A 14,097-nucleotide genomic window follows, 5' to 3' on the forward strand; every position below is an offset into this window, starting at 1 on the left:
TAGAGCAAATGAGGAGACATTGCTATGAGACACTATTGAGAAGGAGGAGTTAAAATTGAGAAATCAGTTTGGGGATCAGAAAAATAGACCATTCCGTAGCATTTAAAACTTTTATTTCATGAACTATATACTACATTGACACTTTGACACTTTAAGGTGCAGACATTACAAAAAGCAATCATAAACATTTAACTAATAAATAATGACATACAGTCAAGCCCAAATGTATTGGAACACAAGCTAAAGTTGACAATATAAAATCATCTTTTGGAAATTGCTCTTAAAGCAATAGTTCGGAATTTTGGACATAGGACCTCATTTCCAATTCAGTCTGGGTGATATAGGTCGGTGAAGACCATTTTCAGTGAATTTCTGCCCTTCCTATGAGTTGCAGCTTTCATCTCGTGCTAATCTGGTGCCAAGATAACGCAAGTCAACGGTAACATCCAGCCTGCCACTGAAAACACTCCACAGAACACCCGAAACAAATACATTTTAACGTCAGACTATCGATGCACATGCCTAGTGTTGATAGAACCATGTTAGAAATAAAACGAACCTTGCATCGCATTGCAATAGCCTACTTTGTTCCCTGTATGGCAGTGGCGGATTGATATTGAGAAACTAGTCCCTCAAAATGTAATAAATCATTGAGTTGCAAGGTTAGTTTTATTTCTAAAATTATTCTATCAACACGGATGTGGCAAGTGGTAGTAAAGTGTTAGATACTAACTTGTATGTTATCCGACTACGCCACCCTGGGAGTTTCACCCAGGGAAATGCATGTACTAAGTTTGCTCAACAAGGCACCCAGGTTCATTAACTGAGAGAGAGACGTGGTTCCATTCCAGTACAATGACAATAATTTATTAACAAAATCTAAAATTACACTCACATTGTCTCAAGCACATCAGACATACCAAGGGGAGACAGACAGCAGGAACTGAGGCTTACCAGCGAGGGGACTGGCTAACTAAGGAGAGAGGCGTCCCAGGAGGTCACACCACTGCAAGAGTGTCCACGTATTCGCACACACACACACACAGCAAAGGTCAAATCAGCAACACCCGTGAGGTATAATAGTAGCACACCAAAAAGGGGACACCACCAGGAAGACAGTAGCCCCTCCACTGTAGGCCTCAGCTCCTAGAAAAGACACAGGACAGGGGGAGGACAATTAGTGGGAGCCACATTTAACCAAACACAAATAATAATCACAATAGTTAAGACACGGGCTCTCCGCAGCTGGACAAATGGCCTCCTGCCAGTGCAACACACAAACAAACAAACAAACAAACAAACAAACTATAAACTAAAGTAGTAATTCCCCAGAAATCATAAACACTAGCACACTGGTAATCCACAGCACAGATGGAATAGCAGCCTCCTATCAGTGGCTAATCAAATCATAAGATGAAAGCTAGAAAACCAGAGATACATTACAAAGTAAGATGTTGGGACACTGGTTATCAGCAGCGCAGGGGAAATGGCCTCCTGCCAGTGGTAAAGCAAATCAAAACAAAAGAATAATGAACCAAAACCATGTACACACAGAATTGACAAGAATGACACTTAATATGACGAAGTCGAGACGAACGTTAGTTGTCACACGGTTACAAACACAGATGAGCGATCACGCTTCGTGAAGACAAAGCAGCAGCGGTCACACAGCAGCAGTTCCCCGTCTCGTTGTTAGCTAAGTCTCAGTAGGTTCGCATAGCAGAGGGCACAATAAGTGCTAGGATGTAGCAGCGACTACCTAAAATGTAAACAACATTCATTATATGTGGCGATGTAGCCTATTTGCGTCACCGATAAAATGTAAACATACCGGCTATGATGCAATTCCAACTACGGAGATGCATGGGGATGAATGGATCCACAAGGAAGCTGTATACGCAAAAAGTGCACAAGTATAACAACTAGACAGCCACAAAATCAACCAACAGCTAAACTTCACGAGGAAGTGCTCAAATTGTTACCTGTGTGAGCAGTGGGAATTGGGCGAGCAGCGACCAGCCAGTCCGACGTGAAACAGGAAAGGGTAGTCACAGAGAATATATACAAAAGTTCCCACCAAGCCATTGGTTGACCAATTACCTGTCAGTATACGGGGCGCTACAGACCGGAACTAATTTCCGTTCTGCTACATTCTTCCCTCACTTCTTGCATCGTCGCCCCGACGATGGATCAAACTAGACCATGCAAACCATAAACTCCATGGCCAAAAGAGCAGAGGCGGGTTTTGACACCCAACCAAGCCTGGTCGATGGGCCAGACAAGCACCAGGAAGGCGTACAGTTTGGCCAGTAGGCCAACGCTGCTACCATGACAAACACAGGGAGGGCTTGCAGTTTGGTCTCTACACCAACGCTGCTACCAAAACAAGAAACACTGGGAGGGCTTGCAGTTTGGTCGCTACACCAACGCTGCTACCAAGGCAAGAAACACTGGGAGGGGACAGACCAGACGAATGGCTACGAGCAGAGTGGTCAGTAGGCCAGACTCCACTGCCTGGAACCTGCAACACAGAGGCAAGCCACAGGAAAAGGGCCAACACTTCTAACAGCCCCAACTTACTGGTGAACACCATGGACCAGTGTTTAACAGTAGTCTCGTAAAACATTACGCTTCTCCCCACGTTGTCAGGGAGAGCAGACAGGACACCAAGAGGGTCTCCACACAAAACCCCGCTAATGGCCATCACCCTACCTCACAGCTTCCCCTTCTGTTCCAAACAGAACAGACAAGAGGTTACAGCCAGTTAGCTGTGGCCCTTAATGGGACTGACGGTGACCCATGACCCAAAGGTTTTGGCTGTAAGGAGACACTCTTGGTTACCTTAGATAACCTGGATCTAATATCCATCATCAAACCATGACCTCATCCCCATGTACCAAGGGAGAGACAACACAAGTAGAGGGTCCCTCACTCTCTGGGTTCCTTGACGGAAGATCACCTCCACACAGCTCCACATCCATTGCCAGCAGCAGATGTGTGGGTGGTGAACCCAATCGCTGAGGCCCTTGACGGGACGGAGTCTAATCATATCCCCAAAGAGCTGTAAGAGGAAAGCCCTATTTAACAGACATTAAACAAACATGACCAACTACAAGTAATGGCACGGCCCTCTAGGCCTGGTTACTGATTACTAAAAGGACTGCCCTTCATCCTTCGAAATCAGAAGGAGAAGAAAAAAAAAATATTTTGCTGCTCACCCAATTGTTAAAAATGCACCAGATGTCCACTGCTGCTTTGTCTTTAAAAAAAAATGTTACACATAGAAATCATCTTAACAGTTTACATAATACACAACACCATACAAACATGAAAAAGGAAACACAAAAGAATGCAAACACACGTCTCTGCTTATAACAGTAAATCCTGCCGACTATACGTCAAATGTGGCAAGTGGTAGTAAAGTGTTAGATACTAACTTGTATGTTATCCGACTACGCCACCCTGGGAGTTTCACCCAGGGAAATGCATGTACTAAGTTTGCTCAACAAGGCACCCAGGTTCATTAACTGAGAGAGAGACGTGGTTCCATTCCAGTACAATGACAATAATTTATTAACAAAATCTAAAATTACACTCACATTGTCTCAAGCACATCAGACATACCAAGGGGAGACAGACAGCAGGAACTGAGGCTTACCAGCGAGGGGACTGGCTAACTAAGGAGAGAGGCGTCCCAGGAGGTCACACCACTGCAAGAGTGTCCACGTATTCGCACACACACACACACAGCAAAGGTCAAATCAGCAACACCCGTGAGGTATAATAGTAGCACACCAAAAAGGGGACACCACCAGGAAGACAGTAGCCCCTCCACTGTAGGCCTCAGCTCCTAGAAAAGACACAGGACAGGGGGAGGACAATTAGTGGGAGCCACATTTAACCAAACACAAATAATAATCACAATAGTTAAGACACGGGCTCTCCGCAGCTGGACAAATGGCCTCCTGCCAGTGCAACACACAAACAAACAAACAAACAAACAAACAAACTATAAACTAAAGTAGTAATTCCCCAGAAATCATAAACACTAGCACACTGGTAATCCACAGCACAGATGGAATAGCAGCCTCCTATCAGTGGCTAATCAAATCATAAGATGAAAGCTAGAAAACCAGAGATACATTACAAAGTAAGATGTTGGGACACTGGTTATCAGCAGCGCAGGGGAAATGGCCTCCTGCCAGTGGTAAAGCAAATCAAAACAAAAGAATAATGAACCAAAACCATGTACACACAGAATTGACAAGAATGACACTTAATATGACGAAGTCGAGACGAACGTTAGTTGTCACACGGTTACAAACACAGATGAGCGATCACGCTTCGTGAAGACAAAGCAGCAGCGGTCACACAGCAGCAGTTCCCCGTCTCGTTGTTAGCTAAGTCTCAGTAGGTTCGCATAGCAGAGGGCACAATAAGTGCTAGGATGTAGCAGCGACTACCTAAAATGTAAACAACATTCATTATATGTGGCGATGTAGCCTATTTGCGTCACCGATAAAATGTAAACATACCGGCTATGATGCAATTCCAACTACGGAGATGCATGGGGATGAATGGATCCACAAGGAAGCTGTATACGCAAAAAGTGCACAAGTATAACAACTAGACAGCCACAAAATCAACCAACAGCTAAACTTCACGAGGAAGTGCTCAAATTGTTACCTGTGTGAGCAGTGGGAATTGGGCGAGCAGCGACCAGCCAGTCCGACGTGAAACAGGAAAGGGTAGTCACAGAGAATATATACAAAAGTTCCCACCAAGCCATTGGTTGACCAATTACCTGTCAGTATACGGGGCGCTACAGACCGGAACTAATTTCCGTTCTGCTACACGGACATGTATATCGATAGTCCGACGATTTAATTGACTTGTCTCGGGTGTGCGGTGGAGTGAGTAAGACTGTTGTTGATGTCAGACTGATGTTACCGTAGAAATGTGTTAGCTCAAAACCAGCGTTAGCAAAGGGGGACGCTGCAACTGAAGGAAGGGGCTAAACGCGATAAAAACGGTCTCCACCGACCTATATCACCTCGGTAAAGTTGGAAATGAGGTCCTATGTCCAAAATTCCGAACTATTCCTTTAATGCTTTAAATGAAAAAATGAGGAAATATTCAACCTTTAAGGACATACATTTTCTTTGTGAAATAATAATCTATCGTAAATAAATAAATTGTTCCTTAAAATACAGGGGATATAAGTATTGGAATGCCTATGTTAACCTATGTGTTAAATTTCCATAGAGGTTAGCAGATTTGTATTTGTTTTATTTTTAAAATGCTAGTTATTTCATGTATCCAGGACACTATGTCCCCTTGGACTCTGAAATTAAAATCACCCCACATCAACACACACCCTTCACCATACCAAGAGATTGGCATGGTTTTATTTCAGTTAGCCTATTAGCTGGTTTGAATTGCATTGAGCTCAATGAGAATGAAACCAGCCAATAGGCTAACTGAAATAAATAAACTGCATGGTTCCCATGGGCCATCGTCTCCTTGTTCCCTGAGAGCCCTTAGAATCAAAATTATTTAAAGGAACACTTCACCGTTTTTATTTTTAATTAAACTATATTACTCCCTTAATTAAGATGAGTTGATACATACCTCTCACGTTTCAATGCGTGCACTCACTGGCTCTGGCGCGCGGCGCATCTTTGATAGCATTTAGCTAGCCCAATGCATTCATTAGGATCCAAACAGAGATGAAGTTAGAAGCGACAAAACACCTCCGTGTTTTCCCTATCAAAATACAGTTACACGAGTAGTCACACGACCAAGTATGGTGAGACAAAATAAAACGTGATGCATTTGTAAGCAGGTAAGAGGGATAACTATATTGGTAAAGTGTTCCTTTATGCATCCCAAGTCACTTGATATGTTGTCTAAAGGTCAATATCTTCCTTATGTGACTTGGCATGCATTGAGATACTTCCATCATACCATATCATTGACAATAATTTGTTCTTTACTGTACTTCCATTGAAACGCATTGATTTTGACTTGACTTGATTTCCTCATTTTTGAGGTGATATGAAGTGTTATCTAATATTCCCTTTGCATAGGCTTTTGGTATCCAACATATAAGCAAAATGCAGCAATTATTTTGAAGCTGACTGTACCTATTGTTCAGATTTAGTTTTCTAGAAATATATGCAAATTATTGCATATTTAAGTAAAACTGGTCTCATTTGCATATCTAAACATCACATTTCAGAAAACTTGCAATACAAAAAATCTTTGCCTTAATGTGAGTAAACAACTGAGAAAGTTTCAAGTTGATATCTATAGTTTAAAATTTTACCCATTAAATCCCAATGGCAAAATGCATTGGAAATTGCTACCTTTGACCTTGAAGAAACGTATGTTCCATTAAATATAAATGGGTAGATTTTTTTATGTGATGCAGGAGGGTATAAGGATCAATAAAAAGTACTTTTACTTTTGCAATTAGTTTCATTTTTGGCCCTTTATTGAGCTAGATTGACTGGCCTATTATATTCCCCACGAAATTCAAATTAAGGTAGCACTAGCAGTTAGATGGTGGGGGCGAATGCTAACTTTCAACAGAAAAGTTTGTTGTCTTTTAAACAGATTGACGGTGAGCTAACCACTAACGTTACAGTTACACTACACAGCAGGCAAGCTTCGTCGACCTACACGTCTCTTACAGAAAAGTAAAACATGACCAACACTTGTATTCACGAATTCAATCCCACTATTTAACAGAAAAAGAGTTTGGTCAGCTTTGATATCGTGTGCTAAAAGTTGCTAGTGTGCTAACCTAACGTTAACGTTAGCTATCATTAAACTAGCTGCTAGTTCTAACGTTAGCACGATAGCTAACGATACTGCGGGTATTCCCCAACCTAGTACATCCTCAGCACGAACGTTAAGTTTAAACATGGACGACGGGAATGTTTCTTAAAAAGTTACAAATGCTGGGCAACTATTTAGACAAACTACATCTTACATTTATTATCTTACCTTGGCTTTCAAACAGTCAAACAGCCGTCGTCAGGCAGCCATTGTTCTCGGGCAACTTTGGACTTCCAGGGAGAGACGTCTGCCGACGTAATGACGTCAGATGGGTACCCGAAGGACTGAACCAAGAGCCTGACTGGCTTCGGTTTCACCCTCTCTGAACGAGATTATAAACACCGTTCATGCAGTAAAAATAAACTCTGGACCAACAAAAGAATGGTCACTGACAAGTGTCAACTTAAGCCTACCTTACATTGACAGACTTAGCAAAGATTTGGAAAAGATTTTTGAAAGACTAGGCCAGTCTCAGATTAGGATTTTGCAAAGACTGTGGGTCACATTTACTAGACTGCTAGGCCTAGATTCATTCAAATTATTTCCATCGCGCACTACATCAACAGGAACTCATGCGATACCCTACTCATATCAAACTATCGCGTTTCTGCAGCACTGTTTCATGTGTGACATCCCTAATAGTTATAGGGCTGTTCTGTCACAAGAATAGCCGACTAATAGTTTATAAGAAATGAAATAACAAATAATCATATAGGCTACAGCTGTCGCCTATTTTGCCCCTTCCTGTTTGGTGTTGGAGAGAGGTCACTATTGATTTTTAATGTTCATGTCACGCATGAGCCACGACTAAAAAGACTTCCGATAATATCAAACATGTTAACCCTTTGCAGACTGCACCGAACATTCCATTTTTTCATACTCAATGGCCTCATGGCACAAAAGGCTGTATTGTGTGATTATGCTACATGGCAGATATACAATATACCCACCATTGTAATCAGGAGAAATAGAGCTTTCCAATGGTATACAATATAACTAATACATTTGAAGAGAACACACATATCTTTAAAAAATGTCTTCAAAATCCAACCCCAAAAAACACGAAAATATCAGTTAGTCAAGATTAATCTCATTTTTTTCCCAATTTCTGTTGTAGGTAGAGAAAAACCTAGAGTGTATAGGAGATTCACAATTTTATCCTCTATTCACTGAAAAAAACAGAATCAATCTGTCACCTTCTGTTCAAATGTTATGATAAATTTATTGGACCTTCGCAGATGGCACAAAACATTCCGTTTTTTCATACTTGATGCCCCCGTGATACAAATAGGCTTGTTGTGTGGATATGCTAGATGCTAGAGACATAATATACCCATCATTGTGATCAGAAGAGCTAGTCCTTTAAAATGGTATACATCATGGTTAATAAGTTTAAGTGTAACATTCATTGTTTTTAAACAAGACCTTCAAAATTCAACCTTAAAAAACACAAAAACATACATTTGTCAAGATAAATCTTATGTTTTACCTAATAGCTATCGCAGATATAGTGTGTGAGATATAGACAATGTTGTGCTCTGTTCAGTGAAAGAAACAGAATCAATTCATTACCTTTGGTTCAAAAGTTATGATCAATTACTCATAACTGCAAGTTGAAGTGACGAGTAGAATTTTTAAAAAGTAGAATGCTTTCATTCCCTGATTTAAAATTCAACTCCAAAATACACAGATATGTTGGTCATGTAATAAAATAAGTGTATTTAACCATCTCAGTTGTATAGCTAAATGTGGCATGTTTTACCTTGCCTTAAGAGCCAATAACCTTCGTGAGTGAGGAAAGACTAAAGGTGAAGTAAAGACTAGCTGACGGAGAATGCTTCTCTCTGTGTATCATTCTGTTACGAAAAGAATAGAGAAAAGACACTGACACAAGTTTTCTAATGGAAAAACTATTTTTCATTTTATTTTAAAATTGATCAATTATATAAAATCTTTAGGAACCCAGGTATAACACTAAAACAAACAAGCAGTAACTACTAGAACTACAAGAGCAAGAAGACAACACTGCAACAAGCGTCTACGCTTTCTACCTGACATGGGCCTGTCAGGGAATGGCTAACCAAACCCAAAATAGATTGTCATAAGAATGTTAATTAGTAGAAATGTAAATGTAAATGTAATGAAACTATTACCATTACTATTCCTGTCATTATTATAACAAGTAATGCCCTGTAACGATAAAAATTGTGCACATGCGCAGTTGCGCACGCGCACACACAAACACAAACATTGTTACTCAGCTGAGGATGATGGGAGATCACTCCCCTCCTACTCCTCTTCTTCCACATCCTCTTCACCCAGTAGCTGGCTATCCAGGTACTCCTCCATGTCCACCCCTGCATGATCCTGTAGTTGATGCTCACCGATGACCTGGAGCTCCTCAACGGTCAGTTGTCTCTTTTCCCTGAGAGACTCCATCAACCGTGCATACTGGCTCTTCTCCCCCTCCATCTAAAATAATGAGGAGAAAAAAGATAAGCCTGTAAATAACTTACTTGGTTGTTACAATACAATCTGAGCCACCTCTATGTCCTTTTTCACTAAAGACACGGTCACTAAAAGGCTAACTGATGATTTGGAGAAATAACACACACACAAACATAGTTACCCAGCTGAGGACGATGGGAGATCACTCTCCTCCTCTTCTTCCACATCCTCTTCACTCAGTAGCTGGCTATCCAGGTTCTCCTCCTCTGCAGTGGCCATCCCTTCATGATCCTGTAGTTGATGCTCACAGATGACCTGGAGCTCCTCAGCAGTCAGTTGTCTCCTTTCCCTGAGAGACTCCATCAACCGTGCATACTGGCTCTTCTCCCCCTCCATCTAAAATAATGAGGAGAAAAAAAGATAAGCCTGTAAATAACTTACTTGGTTGTTACAATACAATCTGAATCACCTCTAACTATGTCCTTTTTCACTAAAGACACGGTCACTGGAAGGCTGATTGATTTGGAGAAATAATATTAGCCTGTGAACTCACTTGAAGCAAGTTAGTATTAAATCCTTGACTATATATTATAGACCAGCTTGCAAACCAATACTGATATAAGACAACTAGAGCAAGAAAATAAGACAGAAACCATCTAGAGAGCGCATGTATGCGCACACACACACACACACCGTGTTATTTCCTGAAAGCGTAAAGACGAAATATTGCGTCTCGACGTGGAGTAGAGAAAATACCCACTTGAGTTCACAGCATGTTAACGTTAGTTGGCAAGTATCGCCATAACCTTGATCAAGAAAATTATAGTCTACGACCTAAGCAATAGTTATGACACTATACTACACGTCTTCAGTTATGCACTCATACAACAGTAGCCGACAATAAACGAAAACCTTGCGTTAGACCCCTGGCACAATCATAACGTTTGGATACGTTAGCACCTTTCATGTTTGACAGATCATATCTAGCAAGCTAGCCAACTTGGCTGCATATAACTGTAAAATGTGGTACCTATTTCGACGAAATAACTGGTTTATTTAAGTATAAAATAGCCTACCAATAGATGTCCTTCACATGAGGTGATATAGATAGAGCATTTGAGCTAAACTGATCAGGAGGGCGCGTCGCGGGCATGTCGAACCAAAAATATGTCTGGAGCTGGAAATGTACAGCTAGCGTGCTAACGGTAATGACTGCTGTAGTATTACCTGACAGGCTATTTCGTTCAAACTTGAATACATATCTAAAGTAACAGTCCTAGTAGTTAGCTTTCCATGTTTTCCATGTTATCCTCCAAGAAATCCTTGAAAATAGTAACAGTTTACTAAAGACAACAGTTTGCTAAAACACCAGCAACCAGCTGATGTGAACACAGACGCAAATGGTCATATACACACGGTGCAATTACTAGTAAAATGGCTAAATAAAAACGACTTAATAACTGGTTTATTTGGGAATAAAATAGCCTACCAATCAGATGTCCTTCACATGAGATGATATAGATAGAGAATTTGAGAGACACTGGTCTGGTCAGGACAGAAGGACGCGTCGTGGGCAAAATATTTCTGGAGCGAGAAGCTCCCTAACTTACAGCTAACGTTATGAGTTGCTGTAGCATTACATGACAGGCTATTTCGTTCAAATTGAATACATATCTAAGGTGACAGTCCTAGTAGTTGGCTCATCATGTTTTACATATAGTTACCCCCCCAAAATCACTGAAAATAGCAACATTTTACTAAAGATAACAGTTTGCTAAAACACCCGCAAATATTGCGAGCTGAAGTAAACAGACACATATGTTACGGTCATACACTCACGGTGCAATTACTGGTAAAAATAGCTAAATAAAAACGATTTTTAAGTAATAACGTGGATAGGTATTAATAACAACATATAAAAAGACTGTTTTACCTCAATTGATCCACCAGTTTGTCCTTCAAACGACGTTATGATGTCTGATGTATGGTGACAGCTAGCGTTGCTCCTTTAGATTCAGCAGGCAGAATGACGTTTCAACTTCTTGTTTTCTCTTCAAGCAGTGAAACAGTTTCGCGCCACAAATCCCTTAACCAATCATATCACTGTAAAGCCTATGATGTGACGTTTATGAGGAAGTTTTCATTAATAAAATCAGTTGAAGTATGGCGGCGGAGTTATTAGACTCAACATCATCGGTACTGGGGTACCGATTTTACAGCGTGCCGTCTGCAAAGAAAAAGACTACCTCCAACGTACTTTTAATAAAGAGACATGTAGATCTAATTCATTAATAAACTTAGTTTTGCGGAACGTAGCCAAACAAGAAAACATGATATTTGCAGGTGTGTGGTTTGGATATTCAAAACCTTCCATGCTAACCTTCCATTAGGTCCTTGCTAACCATTGTGTGACACTCTTATATTATTTAATAACTCAAAAGCACCAAAATCATACATTGGCCTACATGTGTAGTAGTCTAATTACACTGTTCGTCGTGTGCAGCAAATACAACACCTGACATTGTAGACAAATCAAAGAACCTCCTTCCGTATTTGTTTGGGTATTGAATTTATGTGAGTCTATGTCTCTGCTCTGTATGTGTATATATGTGTGTGTGTGTGTGTGTGTGTGTGGTGTGTAGCTGTGTGCCTTTCTATGTCTATTGTATAAATGTCTGTGTCTGCTTGTGTGCGTGTGTTTGTGTGTGTGTGTGTGTGTGTGTGTGTGTGTGTGTGTGTGTGTGTGTGTGTGTGTGTGTGTGTGTGTGTGTGTGTGTGTGTGTGTGTGGATGTGCGTATGAGTGTGTGTGTCTTTGTCTTTGGTGTTTGGGTGTAGCTGTGCTGTGCGTGTCTGTCTACATGTACGGTGCCTATAGAAAGTAATCATACCCTTTTGAAATAGTTGCTTTTCTTGGCTTACAGCCTGAAATCAAAACCCTTTAAATTTCAGTGGAATCAGTGGAAAAAGATTTTTTAAAAATCGGTTTTGATTTCAGGCTTTAAGACAAAGTGAGTATTTCAAAAGGGTATGATGACTTTCTATAGGCACTGTATGTGTTTGTGTCTCTGTTTGCATGTGTGTGTGTGTGTGTGTGTGTGTGTGTGTATTGCAGCTGTGCCAGGCCCGGCTAATCAGGAGATTTGGGAGGATTCCCGGTGGGCCGTTAACGTTTTGGGCCGGTATGAATATGTGAGCTTAAATATATTGTTTCTGAAGTTCATTTGCTGCGCCCTCGCAGCACCTCTGCAGCCTGGGCTGTGCGGTCTCGGCCCCTTACTCGCAGTTTCCCAAATATGAACAAAGTAGCACTCACAAAAATGTTTCGAAAGTCGCAACTAAGTCTATTTTTGCAATCATTTACAGAAGTGAATGAGCGGCCCCTTCTCCAGTGCCACAACCATGACCATGAATGTGTGCAAGGGAGATGTGTAGGCTAATAATAATCAATTTGACTGTAAGATAATAACCCCAAATCTCAAAAGCCCTCGAAGATAAAATATCATTAAATCATTGTATTGGGTCCTCCTCATATGGAATATCTAGCACTCAGTTTCAGTGAGCAAATAGCCCTGTTAAGAGAAACGAGAGGAGCGTTCAAATCCCGCAGACACAGGACAGAAAGTGCACATTTACAGTGGTAGCCTAGCAGCTATTGTGCCTTACTCGGGTACTGTATAGGCCTATGTAACGGGTGCTAGCTGGTTAGCTATGCTGTGGAACGTTAGTAAACCTCACTCCCCGACACTTCAAGAGCGCTGCTGGCATGAAAGCTAGTAGCCTGGGCTTTTGGCTGGATTGTTAGCGCGCTCGACTCCCGATCCGAGGTGCTGCTGTCTCGCGGGTTCGAGTCCGGGCGTGTGCAGGGCTGGACCGCGGTGGTTCCACACAACGCAGGTTACATTGGTGCCGTGACCCGGATCGGGAGTGAGGTTTAGGGGGGTGAGTGTAACGGGTGCTAGCTGGTTAGCTATGCTGTGGAACGTTAGTAAACCTCACTCCCCGACACTTCAAGAGCGCTGCTGGCATGAAAGCTAGTAGCCTGGGCTTTTGGCTGGATTGTTAGCGCGCTCGACTCCCGATCCGAGGTGCTGCTGTCTCGCGGGTTCGAGTCCGGGCGTGTGCAGGGCTGGACCGCGGTGGTTCCACACAACGCAGGTTACACCTATGCTATGTGCAGAAATAAAATGGCCTTGGAATTGGAATTGGTGTGTTGAAGTCATACTTTTTCTCCTGAAATGTATGAATGAAATATTACCATTCCACCCAATGTATAGCCTATAGTCTGCCAAAGTTGTCAAAAATATTTTATTAGCTCAGGGGAGGCCATTCCTATATAAACTCCTATCCCATCTCTCTTATAGTAGTAGGCATGTGATGTAGTGTACTTGAATGACCCACGCCCCTCAAGGGCCGCTAAAACTTGACATTTCACAGTAAAATTAAGTGTCCCACTCTGGCCCTGAGCTGTGCTGTGTGTGTGTGTGTGGCTTGCAGTTGTGTGCCTGTCTGTATTTGGGTATTGTGTTTAGAGACTCATTTCTAATTTGAAACAAATAGGTTTGGATGAGCATGAGAGGGCTGGACAAAACAATGATTTAAAAAAAAAAAAAAAAAAGATTAATCTAACTATTTTATTTTTTAGTTTGATTTCAGTTATTGATAATGTCTCCTTTAATTAACATGACAATCTATTCTGGCTAATTTAGCCTATCTAGGACTGTGTAGCCTAATACATGTTTAAGAGTCATTGCATGAGAAAACCAGGCAGAGGTGGGAAGATGGGGGTCGGCCAAATCGGCTCATAC

At 41.4% G+C, this 14,097-nt stretch overlaps 3 long non-coding RNA genes across 3 annotated transcripts; all 3 read right to left on the reverse strand.

Annotated features, from left to right (window-relative positions):
- Positions 1-840: 840 nt before the first annotated feature.
- Positions 841-1,594, reverse strand: LOC134083070 (uncharacterized). Its single transcript, XR_009939695.1, has 2 exons — positions 1,444-1,594; positions 841-1,146 (listed from the first exon to the last, which is right to left on the reverse strand). It is a non-coding gene; the product is annotated as an uncharacterized LOC134083070 (long non-coding RNA).
- Positions 1,595-1,634: 40 nt separating this feature from the next.
- Positions 1,635-2,024, reverse strand: LOC134083058 (uncharacterized). The gene is made up of 3 exons (XR_009939693.1): positions 1,983-2,024; positions 1,832-1,890; positions 1,635-1,759 (listed from the first exon to the last, which is right to left on the reverse strand). It is a non-coding gene; the product is annotated as an uncharacterized LOC134083058 (long non-coding RNA).
- Positions 2,025-4,338: 2,314 nt separating this feature from the next.
- Positions 4,339-4,728, reverse strand: LOC134083064 (uncharacterized). Its single transcript, XR_009939694.1, has 3 exons — positions 4,687-4,728; positions 4,536-4,594; positions 4,339-4,463 (listed from the first exon to the last, which is right to left on the reverse strand). It is a non-coding gene; the product is annotated as an uncharacterized LOC134083064 (long non-coding RNA).
- Between the last annotated feature and the right edge of the window lie 9,369 nt (positions 4,729-14,097).

This window comes from Sardina pilchardus, chromosome 1 (genome assembly GCF_963854185.1).
Source record: "Sardina pilchardus chromosome 1, fSarPil1.1, whole genome shotgun sequence".
NCBI classification, from domain to species: Eukaryota; Metazoa; Chordata; class Actinopteri; order Clupeiformes; family Clupeidae; genus Sardina; species Sardina pilchardus.